Source organism: Harpia harpyja, chromosome 6 (genome assembly GCF_026419915.1).
Source record: "Harpia harpyja isolate bHarHar1 chromosome 6, bHarHar1 primary haplotype, whole genome shotgun sequence".
Taxonomy (NCBI): domain Eukaryota; kingdom Metazoa; phylum Chordata; class Aves; order Accipitriformes; family Accipitridae; genus Harpia; species Harpia harpyja.
The window spans coordinates 9,916,536-9,934,796 of NC_068945.1; positions in this window are offsets into that span (position 1 = coordinate 9,916,536).

Below are 18,261 nucleotides of genomic sequence, written 5' to 3' on the forward strand. Positions count from 1 at the left end.
CCTCTAATTATGGGACCTGGGGGTCTGCTCCATCTCAGCTTCCCTTACACAGGCTGGCGTTGAAATCAGAGGCACTTTGGGCAAGCAAGAATAGTTCCTGTAGGCTGTAAAATGAAAGAAAGCAACAATAGGGCCTTGTTACTTGGGTCATATAGAGAGAGGCAGGCAGACTATAAGGAAATTTGGTTTAGACAGTTTTGTTTCTTAATAGTGAGAGGGTTATAAAGATGATCCTGTTTGTTATTTGCCAGTTAGGCCCTGCTGTGAAACTACTTTTGTTTTCTGAGGGCTTTTTTATCCAAAGGCACTCTTCCTAAAAAAATGTTCCCATCCCTGTTTCACACCAAACTTTTGGGGAAAGTTTGGCAAAGTCATACACCTATTTATGCCTAGCACTGTGTGAATATTTCATCTTTCACAAGCTGTGCCAAAGAGACTCACCATGAAACAAGGATCTAAATAATTTTGGGACAAATGAGGTTTTTTTTTTTCTCTCTGTTCCAGTATTAAGTGTTTGTAAACTTCAAAGGAATAATAACCTTGAAAAAAATTACAAAACCAAACATTGCTTTGAAAAATCAATGCTTTATTTCAGAAATGCTACAGTGAAGCATCTGGGATGGTTTTGATTTTATTCTTTTTTTTTTTTTTTTCCCTTCAGCATAAGCAATTTGTAGATAACCACAAGAGCCAGCACCCTCAGGACTAGCCTGGCATCTCTTCCATGAAAAAGAATGGACTGTAAAGAGTTCTCAGAAGAGCCTCATTTTATGTGTGGAACTATGGGCCTCCACTGACAGAGAGGGTAGGCTGCATATCTGAACAAGTATTCCTTTTTAATTTGTTTTCTCACGGTCAGTATCTGCTTTCCAAGTGGGTGAAAGAGTGCTGCTATTGATCATCCCATGGGAGATGCCTGCACAGATAGACTACAACCGAGGAACGTGCCTCAGAGCAGGGCTGTTGTCCATGTGAAGCCTTGGTAGGTGTCCTGTGGTTCATTGCCCCAGGCATTCCCCTGATTCACAGCCCCTTGGACCAGGTACAGCCCACTGGAGTATCGTACATCAGGACAAACAGCTATGCCTGGCATGGTCCCAAAGAAGAAGAGAAGCCAGGGACCTGTGGTGTAAATGCATGAGAGAGAAGCCAAGGGACCGAGGGATGTGAAGTAGGGGCCTGTTCTGTGAGTCCCATGTTCGACGTGTGACACTTGATAGGCCTCATTATCTGAGGGCTAAGACAGTGTACGATTATCACGTTGGCCTTCAGGAAACGAAGGGGCGAATTTCACCTTCTCTAATCTTTCTTCAGGTATGGCAGTAGTTTCAGAGCCCAAGCACATGATGATTTGTATTGTTACATGCCAGGCTAATGCAGGGCATCATCTGGCATGTCAAGGAAATGTTTTTCATTCATTATCATGAAAATTCCTAGAGTGTCAGCAAAACCCCCTGCTTTCTGCTGAGTGAATGTATAAGTTTCTGTCTTCTAATTTGTGTAGACACAGAAATCCCCCAGACCAGCAATAGTTTTCAAAGCTGTTGAGAGAAAATACCTACTTTCCTCTGGTACTGGCAAAGTCTGCTGGTACAATCAGGTACCCTTCGTATCTGCTTTGTGCGTGCACCCTTTGTGCCCTTACCTCCACGTAACAGAGAAATCCCTCTGTGTAACAGCTATGACACAGGAAACTAGTGTGAGTGTCAGACAGCTCCGGCCAAATGATTTCTGACTACAGTCCCCAGTGAAAACTCCACACATCTGTAATGTATTTATGGCTCTGCTTACTCATGATTTCTCCTCCCTGTGGTCTCTTTTAATGAAGGGTATGAAAAATTAAACTCCTTCATAGACTCCGGCAAACTAAACAGACCTAACAAATGAACGGTATGTTCCTCAAACACCATTATACCAGTTACTGGTTGACAAATTTACATTGATACACGGAATGGGATCTGTTACAGGTTTCCTGCAACCCGTAACACGCTCAGGGCCAAACGGTGCCAGAAGTGGGACTCACGTGAGTCCCACACTGTGACTGGGGGCAGTTTTATGGCCCTTAAATGGGCAGTGCTGTTTGTGCAGCAGTAAGAATGGCTCAGTAAATTTACAGTACATAACTCCAAAATTACATTTTTTAACTATGTAGCAGCAAAATAGCCCAGAGAGGGGATGTGAACCCAAATACCCCTTCCGGTGTATGAAGCAATGAAAGGGGAAGGTTGGCACTGTTGTTTTCTATGCTGTATCTTTAAAAAACATAAATCTCCTGTAAGCTGGAGGCAGACCATTCAGTCATTTCAAAGTGGATGTAACTATAATACACTGTGCAATTTACATAAGACATATCTTTGGTTAAATTCTTTTAAAAGGATACCATCAATTTAAAGATTACATTTTCCTGGGTCATTAAAGTTGGGCACATACTAATTTATTAAAAGGTAATGTATTATATCTAGGAAGAGATAATATCTGCCAGAAATTCCAGGGAACCTTTAGAGGTCTTGCTGTGATGAGTCAAGCTGATAACGGCATACGGTGAGACAGCTGCATTAATGGAGCTGCCTGTTCATCAAGGAAAAGGGTGCAGTGCAGCGGCAATAATCATTTGGGAAGGTAGCATGGAGAGACACAGCAGTTGAGCCTACACAGAAAAAAGGAAACGCATCAAACCTTATTTACTGGGTAGAATTGCAACACATCACAGAAGCGGCTGCTAACTTCACTTAGCATGTGCCAAATACTGTCCAGCCATGTGCAAATAAAAAGCTCCTGTACCAAAGAGCGTTCATAATCACAGTGTGCAAAAAGCCATTTTGGATGCCCCATCAAGTAACTAGCCTGTCAGGAGATTTGAAGAAGGCTTGCAGTGTAAATAACCCTTTCCTAAGTTATCTCTTGGTAGATGTTTGCAGTTAAAATGACCTCGTGGGAATACAAAGGTGCCCAGATAACAGTGGCTGAGGTGGAGGGAGTGTGGCCGTGCTCCCAGCCTGTGTGATGTCAGCAAAGATAATGTGTGAGCAACAATTTCAGAAGTCAAACCTGAAGGCTACATAAACTCCATCAGCTAGAGGATTAGCCACTGAGGCTAATAACTTGCCTGGGGAGTGAGATGCTTCAGTGCAACACACACTGGAGTAACAACATGCCGGAAAGCAGCGGTGTCAGCGAAGAGGCAAGGTGACAGATGTGAGCTGGAGGAAGGCTGGTCCCTTGCACTGAGATTATCCCTGCAGGTCCACTGCTTTCGCTGAGAAACTCTGAGAGTAGAGCTGTTAAGTAGAAAGAGGAAGGGCAAAAAGTCCTTGTTGGAATCAATGCTGAATTGCAGAGGTTGCTGCAGCAATATGGGAAGGACCTGGATAGAGACAACCATGACAGAAAACCTGTGGCTAAGAGTGAGGAGGAAAGAGCAAAGGCTGATGATATGAGATGGCAGCATGACAGGCCCTGGAAGTTGGTCTCGGCTTGAATTTGGCCTCTGTGTCAGCAAGATTGTGTAAGTGGGGAAATTCCTGCCAGCGTCTTGCTCTTGGGCTGGGAGCCGGAGGCTGGCGGGGACGGTATCGCCGTGAAGGCTGCATTTCTCTTATGGCCGGGTAATCTGTACAACAGTTTCCCTTATGTGAATGCCAAACTAGGCTAGAGGGAGAGGGCTGAGATAAGGAATATGAAGAAAACACACTTTATACTGAAATTATTTTGTTACTTATTGCAGTTAATTAAGCCAGCCCTAATAATTTAAAAATAACACCCTCAAAGTTCAGCATTAAGTGCCCTACCTGATATCCACTGTTTTGAGAACACAAATCATTTCCAGATCTTTGGCTCCTAGCAAGCACCATCAGCACAAACCTTTTCCCCAAATATTCTCTGTTTTTAACCCCTCAGAATGTCTGGGAAGCTCCGATATTATCTGCTTTTCTCTAACGCACAGGGAGCCATCACTGAGAACTGAGAGCTGGAATGCCATGGAATGGGAAAGGCATGTCCCAGAGGCCAGAGCAAAGATACTTTCCTGCAAGGCTGTACTCTAGACTCCATCATCCCATACCATGAGTAACGCACAGCCTCCTTCTGCCCCGCCTAGGAGCGGGAGGAGCAGGGAGGCAGGATTCGGGCTGTGAGCCAGCAGCAACCCAGCGACAGACCCTGACTCAGAGTGTGAGCAACCTTGCCCTTCCTGTGGATGTTTCCTTGAAAGGAGTGATTTGGCCTTAGGCATAGGAGCCGAAAAGGAACACCAAGAAATAATTTGTATTCGGGAATTGCTTGCTTTCCTTTTGCACAAGTTTTTAAGGATGAGCCTAGTTGTTTCACATGCTCATCTTCTGGTATTTAGAAACTTTTAATGGGAAAAGGACACACAGGAAAATTAATAGTTACAGTTTCTGAATTGTAAGATAGTTTTCAGAGGAACTGGACGTGTTTTTTTCAGTGTTATTGTCAAGAAATCTTTGGGGCTTTGAAACTAAAATCTCTTTTCCTAATTTCTAAAAAAATTCTTCATTGTGAAGGTTTGATCTGAGCACAGAATTTGAATTGTGTTTTGAGCTCCGACTTGAGATGGATTTGTGGCTTAAGAAAGGAACTTCAGCTTCACCTCTTCCCTAGTTTTCCCATCTGTGAATTATTGTTTTTCTTCCAGCAGAGCTTTATAAACATCCAAGCAAAAAGGCCTTGGAGAAGTACGCTGTTATACAACTGCTAATCATTACTATTCTTCTATTGTATTTGGTGACGTAAGAAAGTCCTAGCCAGATGCCTTAAAATCTGAGGAAATGTCTGCAAGGCATCTTTGTGGTAACACATGGGTGCAGATTCCATTCATCATTTCCTTGACAGTTTAACTAACTACTCCCAAGCCAAAAAAGATCACTGAAATCCCTTCCAGAAATACTAGCTGAAGGACAGGAGCAAGTCACTAAAAGCTCAGGCAGCCCGTATAATTGGAAATGCCAAGGCTCGCAGACTATCAGGAAGGGGTCTGCAGAAGGTAATCAAAAAATGCTAGCTTGCTATGCATAGGCTTAAACTCGATACACAGGGATTTACACCTCCACTGGAAAAAAAAAAAAGAAAAAAAAGTTTAGAGCTCTGCACACTGTACGCAGTTGGAACCACTCATCCAGAAACTCTGGTTTGAACTTTCCGAAGTACCTGTGGGATTTAGAACAAATCCTGGTTAACTTCAGTAGAACTGGGGCCCTCACATCACTTAAATAATTGAAAGCTCGAGTCAGAATTGCCAGAAACATGTTTTTCAACCTTTTACAATTTGCAGCACCTTAAAACTTTTTTTCCAGTGGAAGTGTCAGTTCCTGTATAGTGATTTAATACTGCAGAAAATAGGTTTGCTTTTCTTACTTACCCTCTGCAGACCCCTTAAACACACCCTTTGAACACACAGATTGCAGGTTAAAAACTGTAACTTTGACATATCTCAAAATATTTTTTTTTTTCTCTAGAGCCCTTTGTCCCAGCATCATTCAAACACTACACAAAAGGCAGCGTCTAGTCCTTGTGTTCAGAAAAAGCTGAAAAACATAAAATTTAAATGTTTAATACTTAAAATTTTTATTTGAAAGCCAATTCCATGATTTTTGGAGCTCTAGCTTACAATTTTTGAATGTTTGATGTTGGTAATGATGTATTCCTGACTTTTTCCTGATATTACATGCCTTACGTTGGCCCTCTATGCATTATAAGCCCATTATTAAAAACATATTTTCATAATGAAATATGGTGGAGGGTTTTGGCCCACTCCCCCTGCTTGTTTCCTGCTGAGTACCTTAGAAAACCTGGGGAAGCAGTCTGTCCAGGACCATCAAAATATAACATTATAAAATTATATAGCAACATAGGCAAACTTGAGATACAGATCCATGCTTGCTTCTGGGACATACTCTGTTCTAGCAAATTTGAACTCATCTCTACTCTCTATTGACGCCTGCAAGAATGTCAAGCTGAGGAGACCAGAGAGAGCCAGAAACAGGCCATCAAACACAGCTTTAAAGGTTGTATTACTCCTGGTACCAGAAAGAACAACGGCCATAAGCGATTTGCTTTGTGTTTATAGCTTTTACCTTGGTATGTTGTTTGTCTTATAATAAACTTCTTGACTCACTAATCAGCCATTCAGAGGAGCTTTCTGAGCTGTGACTGGGGAAAAGATGAATGTGTCCAGTTTTGAAATTATGCAGTGAAATGCTACTCTGCATATTATAGCTACAGCATGATATATTAGCTAATAAAACACAACACGAAAAAGGCTTTGGATGGTGCACTGAGCAGTCAACGGGCTGCTGAGAAAAACGCAAAGGAAGGATTTGCTGAGCTATGTGATGAAGGGAGGCAGCCCAGGGCAAAGGCTGAAGGCATTAGCCTTGGTGAGGCCTGACAGGTAAAGGGAGTCGATGGCTGTGGGGCTTTGGAGTGAAAAATCTGTGCTTGATATGGTCGTAAGAGAAATAGTCTTTGTAGGACCGTAAAGAGCAGTGGATGAAAGTCATGATGATCTGTTTGATGTGAAGAGAGAGACCACCAGAAAAATCTTTTCAAAATTGCAATCTATCCCGACTGGATACTATGGGAACTGAAAATCACAGGTCAAGAGTTGTGGCTCCATGACAGACAGCTTGACCACAACAGGGCTACTGTCACCATCCTTACACACCGCAGTAGCACCTGATACCTAGAGAGTAACAGGATTTTAGGGACTTGGAAAAGCAGCAAGGCCCTCTCTGAAATAGAGTGGCACAGAGGAGTCGGGAAACAAGTGCGGAGTGTTGTTTGGGTGTTTAAACTACATCCATCCTGGAGAGAGTGCTCAAAAGAACTCGAGGTCCTTCTGTGTATTGGGTTAACTTTCTCCCTCAGCCCCAAACTCACCAAGGGTTGGTAGTGCCTGACCTGAAGAGCATGACCTAGCTGTTTGTCTAATGGTTTGGGTCGCCCTGTTTCATTTGGTTCGGTTCCTCTGAATAAAGCCTTAACTCAGGACTTTATTAATTGGAGGGACTGCAGTGTTCATTGTCTGGTTTGGTGGGCAGAAAGACAAGCCTACGTATACATTTTGGCATTGGAAGGAAATTGTTAATTGTTGCAGTTTGGAAAAGCAGACTTCTCCAAGGTTAAATATCCGAGGATGTTAATAATATGAAACAGAGACTTTCAATTCTGAATCTCAGATTAAAACCAACTCCAAATGAGGAAGAATCCAAAGTTGCTACTTCTTGGAAAATGCTTGGTGGCCTACATGAAGTTAGCTTAGCTTCGTTAGATGAGGTCTGCCCTTTGATTTGCACCAATCTGGTCAGTTTTGAAAGTGATTGAATTAATCTGGTCTGCAGCCGTGCTGAGGTGTTCACAGCTGAAACATAACAATGTAAGCAGAACTGCTGGAACAGGTCATATGAGCACTTGTTTCATCTGTTCATTTGTTTCAGTGGTTAGTCCCATGGCTTAGTTCAAACAGCCTTTCACGGCGGCTACATTAAGGGAAATCTTGGGAACTTGCAGCCAACGTGGCAGTTTTGGGGTCAAATTTGCTTTTAAACCTTTGCGGATTGCTATATGGCAGCATGGCATAACAGTGTGACTGAGCACAAACATTAAACAAACCATTAAAAGATCACTTCTACTCTGAAAAGACAATTTCTTAAGTGCCAGGAAAGGCCATAGCTACACAGTCACTGAAACCTTTATCTGGTCCCTTGTTCACAGCCACTCTGAACACATCTTTACTTCCATGACCTTGTACTTTTTTTCTGTAGAAAAGCAACGGCCTCATTAAATAAACCTGACCAAACCGGTCCCTATTGCACACCCATTCTCTGTGTACTAAGGGTCACAAGGACAGAAATAAAAAGCTATTACTCTAATGAACCTTGTGATATGCATAAAAAACATGAAGTAAGATTATATATATTAAGAACTGGAGTTTTCTGAATTTCAAGTACCTATTTTTACACTGGATTAGCATTTCCCCTGCCCCTCCAAGCCTTGTTAACAGAGCGTCATGCGGTTGTCCAGAGTGATCAGCAGCAGGAGGGGGACCCTCTCTTCTGCTCAAGCATTTCTGCTATTTGGGCTTATGGAATGCCAAGAATGACTATGAACTTGCCACTGGAGAGGCATGACGCGCTTTGGTGCAGGTATTTGCTGACAGCAGAACAGTGGACTCCTGATTTCCTTTCCAGGCTCCAGACAGGGGTATGCTTTAGTGGGCACAGTTTTCTATGTGTCTTTTTGAAGCATGGTCTTTCCAGCCTCTCCTTTTCATTCTTGGGATGCTACTCAGCAAAGTGCTGCCTGTACATTCACCCATCATCTTGGGTGGGGTTTGCAAACCACAAGGAGTTCCCAGGGGCCACAGCTACACTTAGCAGTTAGATTTAAGGTAGGTTTGGTATATCTGCAGGAATGGCAATGGAAATAGTGTGTGCAGTACATACACACACCTAGTCCTGTCTCTTCCCCACTCCAGTTCTCCTCACTCAGCTAGCCATCTTTCTCCTCCACATAGTGCCGGCATAGACCCCTTCCTAGGCCATCAACATTCATCCCTATTGACCCTTCTTCGACTTCTCATCCGGTCTCAGAATCTTTTTTTTTACCCAAATCTTGGTCTCTTTGACAGCCAGACTCTGGTCCCATGTCCTGACCCCCATGTCATGCCCAGGTCCCCTCTTGCTACCCCAGGCACCCAGTCCAACCTCTGTAAACCTCCAGTCTCTGTCCTCTGCCTCAGGTATTGTCTCACAGTCTAATCTCCTTCTCTTGTTCCCCATCTTGCTTCTCACACCGCTGTACAGTTCTGGTAGCTTCCTTCTTCATGGGGTCTGTTCAGTAGGAGAGAAATCCTGGGAAAACAGGAGGGAAGGAATGCCCGCTCTTTGCTTCGGTGCCCTCTCCACAGACTAGAGGAACCAGAACTGCAACTAAAGTGAAAGTCCTGCTTGCCCCTAGGATGCCAGGTACATAGTGCAGATGAGCTTTAGTAAATCTTTAGAAAATCAAGCTGTGAAGCTTTATTGAGGCTAAGTTTTACAAGCACAGGTGCGCTGATCTAACAGCTCACTACCAGCAAGCGTGAGGTCTCCCTACCTCCTGTTCTCAAGCGCCTGCTGCCACCATTTATCTTTCACCAGTGCTTATATCCCTCGGACCTACCTCTGATCACTGGCAGAAAGCTAATGCAGCCATCTTCTGTGGGATTAGTGAGCTGAGTTAGGGGAGCCCATGGAGGGGCCTGATAAGATTGAGAAGTGACACGTGGAGGGGGCTGAGACAACCTGGCCAGGAGAAGGAGCTGGGCAGGGATGTCCCCATTCTGTTAGCCTGGAGCCCCTCAACAAGCTCAGCTGGTCAGAGAGATGCAGTCTCTGGATCTGGTCAGATGGTGCCTGCAATTTTTCAAAGCTTCGTAATGTGGTTAAATTGGGGCAGGCTTTCACAAAGGCAAATTTCATGTTCCTTTTTCAAAGGGTAAGGGCATTAAAGCCTCTCTGAGAAAGATCACCAGAATATTTTGACAAGGCAAAATATACCCTAGCCCTGGTCTTAGAGATAAGAGAAACTTCTGGCTAAGAGTTTCCCATGTAATTCAGGTTTAGGTAAATATTCAGCATGGAAATTTTAGCTAAAATATCTAATGTTTGGTAAATGTACTTAAGCAATCTTAACAATAGAGCTGCCAGCCCCACCTACAAGAAGTGGTTTGCACCCTTTTGGCAGGAAGATCTAAGATTGAATGGGTATAAGGCAAAGCTGGGAAAATGATGTTGTTCACTATTTCCCAATGAGTCATCAACAGTTTTTTTAAAATTTTGTAATAACAGCATTTTTTTAGAACACGAGATGCTTTTCTTCAAAAAGTATCATTATAATGAGGGAGGAATGGAAACGCATGTGCTTTTCATCTGCAGAGAATACAAAGAGACTATGTAATGTAAAGCAGACCTTAAAAGAGACAAATAAGCATGTTAAAGAAAAATGCTGGTAGAATAAATCTGGAGAAAAATGTTTCAAGTGCACATTGAAATCCTTTCGTATCATCTGAAGTATATGAGCTAGACAGAGAAAATTACGCCAAGAGTCACGGAAGGGCTGATAGATAGGCTCACGCACCCAGGACTGATAGACAAGTTTTGTGCAAATCTCTTTCATACCGTTTTGTGCAAATCTCTTTCATACCGTTTTGCTTCTCTTCTGATAAATGTTTAAAAAGAGATTTGTCTTACCAGGATGACTTAAGTACGAGAAAGTTAAAAGACCAGGGGTTTAATATTCGTGGCTTAGAAAGAGCTTTACAAATTGTTTTGTTTTGTTTTACTTTATTTTATACAGTGTACAACCAGTGTCACTTACAAACTCCCACAAGAGTCTTTGCCACCCTATGCTACCGTGGTTACAAGCCATTCACAAGTACAAGTCTGAATGATTAGGGCAGGTACCTTTATGGTATTCCAGTTTCCCTATTTTTCTCCTACTGCCTCTCTGGTCTGCAGAGCCCTGGAAACACGATAGCCCAGGCCCCACCCTGCTAGTGGAAAGTTCATGGAAACCATCAATCAGAACTAGTTGCCTTTAGCAACCAACAACAAATCTGCCTGAGTTAGCCACAGGGATGGAGAGTACGTGGTTATTGCTATGTTGATGTTTAGCTGAGAATTCCTGGCATCAGGAAGATTTATCCTGTAGGAGCTTCCAGAGAGAAAGTAAGTATTAAGTAATGTCTGCAAGGTGTGATAGAAGTCTCCACCAGCTTGGCTGCACCCCAGTCACTGTTGCTTAGAGCAGAAAGAGACCCTAATCCCAAGAAACTAATGACCAGGGGGTTCCTCATTTGAGGTGTCTGTGTCAGTTGTGGGGGGAAAGGCATGCTAAAAATGCCACTGGACAGCCTGCCTTGCAGTCCTCAGCAAGGTTTCTTCTGGTTGAAAAATCTGCAGGAGTGGAAATGTCACAGTCAGCCTTTCTAATAGCCTGAATTATAGTGTATTTTAATGTTGTTATTATTGCTGACTTGTTACGTAAAACCTTAAACACCTTGACAGGGGAAGAGATACATATCTATTTATAGTATATGTATAGGTGTGTGTGATATATATATATATATATTTGTATTGAGAAACTGTATCTGACTCTTGATACCTGTACCAGGTAGTCCTTGATGTGTGTGCAGTACCATCTCCAGTGTCACCTAGGACCACCTTCTGCCCGTTCACACCACAGTAAAATGAGACAGTACAAGCTGCAAGACTACGAAGCACAGGAATGCACACAGAATTACATTCACTTGTAAGACTTATCCACGGACCAGTTGCTGCCTCGCACAGAGAAGGTCTAAAAACAGTGCAGCAGTCTCTGAGGCTGGATGTTGGCAGAGGGATTATGGATTCTGACCCTCCCAACCCAAAATGTTTTCCTAGGTCAGGGCAATGTGGGTTTCAGCAGCTGCCCCTGTGCTAACACCTATGCCCTTGGGAACAGGAGGCAGAGAGCAAAAGAAGGGAAAACATGGACACAGACTTCAAAATCGGCTCGGGTTTCAAGGGGGAAAAGGCTGAAGAGGATGATTTCTCTTCATTCCTTTCCTCCCCTGAGTGCCAGATGTGGAGAAGGAGCCTGTTGTGGTGTTGGAGGAAGGCAGAGCTGTTGTTATGCAGATCCCAGCATCTCTGTTCAGTACAGCTCATCCTGCCTTTGGGGAAGTTCAGCAATTTCAGCACTGTCTTTGGGATTTTTCAGAGGGCACAATCTACCAGTTAGTCATTCAGCCTGTTCTCCTAGTGCTCTTTTGAAAGAATCACAGCATTTTCAAAGAAGTCAGAGGTCATCACTGGCTTGGCTTGACATTTACACTTGTATTTTTTATCAGGAGATAGGGAAATGGCATTCAGTACTGCTAAACCTGGAAACGGTGGAATCTTCTTTTTTCCCTGAAGAGTTTTAGAGCTCACTTTCTCACACTTATTCACAATCTAAAAATAATTCTCTCCTTTCATCAATTCATTAGCAAAACCACATTGCAGTACACTGCGCCTTGTTACTGACATTCTTAGCAACATAAACACTGCTGCAGAATAACTGCCTGACCACTTCTGCTGGACAATAAAATGCCAGAGGATATATCCATTCCATTGATAGAGCAATTAATTTTTACCCCCCCCCCCCTTTTTTTATACCTGTCTGAAAGATACAGGAATGCCTGAAGCCGGAGGAACTGCATAGGTTCTGCTACCTGAGCATCTGGTCTATCATTTGGTAGGTCTGGGCATCAACATCCTTCCTGAATGTAGCAGGTGCTGCAGAGCTGAAAGTAGAAGAGTCTAAAATAAAACACCCAGTTTTGCATTCTTTGGAATTCCTGGTGATAAGATGGAAAAGTTTTGTTGTTATTTAGGTTCACTATGAAGTATATACAGTAGATTTTCCAGCAGATAAAGGGAGAAATGTTAAACAATATTGTTTTTAATTAGCACTAGGTGAACATTTTGAGGTCTCCATCAAACTCATAATCTCACTCTGCTGGGCTAGGTGAGAAGGCATTCCTTGCCTTGAAGAGTTTAAAACCTAAGGAGACCCAAGAGTCATCAAAGTCAGGGACAGCCCTCTTTTCATAGACAGAGAAATTAGACCTGCAGAAGCCCCATGTCCTTCTCCACAAGATTACCCCTTTTCCCAGAGATTCTTTTAATAATAAGACAAACTTTCCTTATTAGCAGTATTGTATACAAGATCTGTTCTTTGGCAAGTGCATTCCTTAACGTGCCAATTAAAATAATTGTTACCTTCGGCCCTCTTGGTTTATTTAGAGACCTCAAAGTACATCAGCATACATGCAGTAACAACCGATAAGGGAATAAAGTTATAAACAATCCTAATTTGTATTACGCTGGGTACATCAAAAAGCTACTTTTCCATAATCCGCTTATTGCCTTTGTAATCCTCACACAAGACCTCTGAAAATCTCCCTAGAGCATAAAGATAGAAAAGAATCAAAGAGGGAGGGGAAAAGGGAAGCACATTTAATAATTGAGGAAAATCTCATTTGAGCAAAGGCTAATTTATCAGCACATGAAGCTTTGTGTGGTTCCACCAACCACCAACCAAATATGGCTGGAATGGAGAAAAAACAGTTGTGTCTAGCAGATCTAGACCATACATCTAGCATCTAGACTAGGACTGATCAGTACCGTGAACCTAGGGAAAACGTGAGCCTAAGATGGAGGAACTTTGTTGTAAAAGGTACACAAGGAAGCCAGAAGAGCTAAAGCAGCTTTAACCCTCCTATACTATTCAGAAAATACCACTTTCATATTTGGTTGCCCTAGCACTGAGAACTCATCTGTTTCCAGCACAAGTAAACACGGCTTTACTTCACGTGGGGAACTTTGTCCCTACAATACAACCTATCCATGGGGATAGTCCTCTGGCCATGCCATGGCAACTAGGTAAATTCAGTTATTTCAGCTCTATTTTTACCATAGTTTTGAGCCAAAAATGAAGAGGGCCCCACAAATCTTTTTGAATTTGAGCTGCCATGCTTTGGACAGCCCAGTTTCAGTGCTGATTTATCCCATATTTCTGCATGCCATGCAGCTCTTGGGACAGAGGCTAGTAGGTAGGTCCTGTTAGACCTCTGAGTGCCAATGCTCTGGACGAATACCCAATGTACAAAAAAATGCTAGACTTAAAGAGAAGTATAGATCCATACCTGTGGCTTGCATTCAGATAGGTTTAAATATATTTTGAATTTATTCTCCTATATTTTGGGGCTCCCATATTATTTTCTGCTATTTTCTGAATACGTATGCATTAATAACCATTTGTGCTGGGCTGCACACATGTCGAGGGTCCAGCATGTTGTAGAGATGCTGAAGGCACTGCACATCCATTGCACAGAGGGTTTGTGCATGCACGGTAATTCTGATGCAATCAAGATGTGTAGGACCCACTGGGAATGTGTTATAGAGTTTATCTGTACATGCGTAGTGACCAACTATGCAGCGTAGTTAAATGTTAGACTGTCTGGACAGAAATACTGTTCTGACTCAGTTCCCGGAAAAGTAAAGAGATCCTAGGAATATGTCTGAACTCCCCTTTTAACCTATGAGATAAAATTTCTGGCTAGAAAATCTGGCCACATCCAGGAAATGCAGGCATATGTGTCGTAGTCCTACGCAAATCATATCCTGAGTTCCCTTGGTGGGAAACCAATGCAACTAAAAGGAGATCGGGCTGACATGCATCTGTGTCTACAGACACGCACAATGCAGTAAAATGCTGGGCTACATTCCTTGCTCAGTACTGTTGCTCTTAGTAGTAAATACACACCCAGCAGGAATGGAAGAAGTAAAACCAGCCACAAGAGGCAGACAACAGGCACAGAAGTGACTGGAGCCAGTCTAGGGAGAAGCAAGTTTTGGGAAGCATAATGCTCCCGGGTGGGCTCCAGGGGCCCTACGGACCCCGCTGACCTGGCAGACCCTGTAGCAGATCCCTGGGGGAAATGCTGGTGTTGCTGTGACTTCTCCCTCCTTGCAAGAGTTTGCAAGTAAAGGCCATGCAATGGAGGCAGCTGCTTTTTTTCCTGTGGTCTCCCTGAAAGCAGAACACAATTTCTTCAGCTTTGTAATTCAAAAGTATTTTAATTCTGTAATGGCATTTATTCTTGAGGCTGTGAATTGACCATAAATAGTTGCCTGCAAGAATTTGCTATTGGGACTGCGGTATTTATTAGAGAAAATTCAGATAAAGCACCTTAGGCTAGGCTGCAGTCCTTTTGGTCTCTGTTCATAGCAGAAAGGAGGCTGGGAGGACCTGAGGGGATCTCGCTACCCAAAAGCACATCACAGGCTTTCCACACTGCTTCCTCACCATGTCAGCAGCACGGGAGGGCTGGGAGAAAGAGTGGGAATGACCTGGGCACACTACAGACCAGGAACCTGTACCCCGGAAAAGCTGACAGCAGCCAGGCGAGTGTGCCATAAATCAGAGCAGCTTCTTGTACTTACAGATAGATCTAGAGGAGCACCGCTACTACTCTGAAAAGGGGAAGAGATGTCAATACTGGCCTCGCACTCTCCTTTGCTGTGTCTCCTGTGGTCCCTATGCTGAGGGGCACGGTGTGGAGTATTGCCCAACATATTGTGTGCTCTCCTTTCGACAGCATCAAAATGTCCTAGCACAAAACTGCCAGGGTCAGAGTGGGCTGGTGTCGCGGCTGCGGTGTCGCTGGGACAGGGACTGACGGCCCCAGGTTGGGCTGAAATGTGGTGCTGGGCTGTGGGCAGGGTGACGGGAGCACCGGGGGAGGCTGGGCATTGGCAGTCATGGCTGGCAATGCCCTCAGGGACCTGACAAAAATCGATTTGGGCAGGCCTTCAGGTTTGCCTTCATTGTGCATGAATTTATCTACCAACACAAAGGTTCTGTAGTGGATATTAATGGATGAGCCTTGGTGACTTAGGAGCACATGTGCCAATGGAGCTCAGCATACTGCACAAACCCTGAATAAATGCATAAAGTAATCATGGTCATGTCTTCAAGTAGCCCTATTTACAGACATCCAAAAATAGCAGTGACTAAAACAAACTGTGTTGAGTTAACACAGTGTCTGGAGCTGTCCTGCACACCCGTGGTTAAAACAGTTCTCAGCTCTTGGAAGTCAGTGCTTAGACACTTCTTTAGAACATTTTAAAGTTAATAACGTTCTTTATCCTCAAAGCAGGCCTACTTAATTGCGAGCTGATTTTGCTGTACAGTCATTTTGACACCTACATGTACTAACTCATCTTTATGCAGTCCCACCAGTGAGATCCGTAGAGTGGAAACACTCTTTGGTTGCAGAAATGATTGCCTGAGCTTTGATGTGGTATAAGTGTCACCACCTTTCACATCAGGAAAGGCACAAATCCCAGTATCAATCAAGGTGAATATGCTGTCTCTGATTGGAGTTTCCCATGTACTTTATAAGTTTAAGCTTTTACAGTGAACATAGCCTCACAGAAGAAGCCATGACACAGAGGAAGAAAAAATAGCTGAACTGTTTGTCTCCATGGATCAAATCTTAAGCCACTTTGCAGGCAGGTATTGGCTCAAAGACTGATGCAGCACTCTCCCTGTATAGGATAATTCTTTTGGAGGCAAAGCAGCCCAAGAGTCAACCAACCCACCAATGAGGGTGTCATTTTTTGTTCCGTGGAGAAAATATATAACAATGATTATGTGTGTCTACTGCTTATTAAAAATAAATCCCATTCCATCTTTCTGTCCCATTCAAGAACTTTCTAAAATTCTTGTACTACAAAAGGGTGACTGATGTGGGATGCAGAGTGTTCCTATTTTTAGCTTTATAGCTATACTTGCCAATCTTTGAAGTGCATTGATACGAACCAGAAACAGCTGGATCTTCAGTCAGCAAAATGGGAAAGATAGGTGGCATGTAGTCATTGAATTAAGAAGCTTCATTGCTGCCCATAGTCACTGATTGGATATTATCTAATGGCAGAAGAAGAGATATTGTTAACATCTGATGGTTTCAATTTCAAGTATTTTTAGGAGATGCATCAATTGAAGCAGTGATTAGACAGAAGTGGACCAAAACGATCAGTTGATTGCTTTTAGGCATTACAATCTCATTTTAAAATGAATGAAAACAAGTCTATAAATTTATTCAGCTGTAATTTCAGTCTGCTCGTATGTTATGATCTTGCTCTGTTTTGCAAACATCAAAGGGAACTGATTTATGTCAAATGACCAACACTCTTTTCTCCCCCACATGAATAATTCCTGTAGCTAATTTCTACTGGGAAAGAGAAATAACTTTTATTTCTGTTATGTGCCTAGTCACAGTTTAGTGCAATTAGCTGCATTTAGGATACTTCAGATTATTTTCTATTCTTCTGACAGGTCAAGGAAAGTAGCCCAGCAAGATCTGTTTTGAAAGAGACATTTTGAACATGTTCAAAGCAGTGTATACAGCTGGATTCAAGTGCTTCATTTCCAAGGTTTTTATTTTGGTAGGAAATTATGATTGAGACTAATGCCTGTACACATTTCATCAAAATGGGTATTTTCTTGACTGCCTATTCAAACAACGCCTCTGACACTGTTTCCGGTTAGCATCCCCAAGGCTTACAGCAGATGTTTGCTTGATGGTCTTTCATCTCCACTGTTATTTGGAAAGTCCATTTGCAAATAGTAGCTCTATTACAAACCACAGAAAGCACAGGCAACATTATCAGAATCATTTACCCTGGGCAATCCAAATGAAATCCCTGAGGGGGAAGAACACCTAACCACCACGTCCATTAAAACTATTTTGGGAAAGTGCTATGAAATAAATGTGTTGACGTTCTGAAGATCCCTTTGTCTCTCCTTCCCAACACTGCTAATAGGTTTTCAGTGCTGCTGGGTGTCTGAACATGCAGATGCTGTATGTTCTTAATGTTGTGTAGTTGTAGCCATTGCTGTGATATTTAATTTGATAAGGCTACTTTTCTGTGTTGGAATAGGAAAGCAGTTTAAAACATGATTTTGTCTGTTTTTAATGGGCTGTTGAGACAGCCCTGGGTTCCTTACTCTTTTCAGAGCCTTCACTGTGCCTGACACTGAAGCTAGTGACAACTGTGTTTAAACAAGGATTTAATAAGCAGAGGTCTGGCATGGTTTCCTTGACCATCATGAAAAAGAGATTTTAGGTACCATCAACTCTCCATTTTATTTAATGTCTGAGTCACTGGCTCAAACAAAATAATGATTTAACCTTGACATAGCTCAGTTTAATCTTGTCTGTGCAAGTGGGAGCAAAATGGTTCAGCATGGGACTTTAATGTGCTCTCAACATAACTGGACCTTATCTCTACCTGTGTGACCAACCTGACCCGTGCAAGTCAGCTGGACTATGACTTGAGCACAACTGTACTATCAAGAGAAAGTTGATCTGTAACAGTATTTGGCTCTTATATGCTGCCTTCCAGCCAAAGTGCTTTTCTATGATGAGTAAGATTCAATAAGGCTAGTCAAAAATTTACTTTCTTATTGTTGTCGTTTTTTCACAGAACTAAAATAAGGTTTTGGGGAAGAAAAGTAGTTTTCATTTTTCCGTTGGACTTCATTGAAAAGCTTTGGATTTTCATTGCCAAAAATGAGAAGAAGAAGAAGAAGAAAAAAAAGCTGGCGTGTGTGATTTTTTATTACAAACAGCCAAAACATTTATACAAAAATAGGAATTTTCTTGCAAAC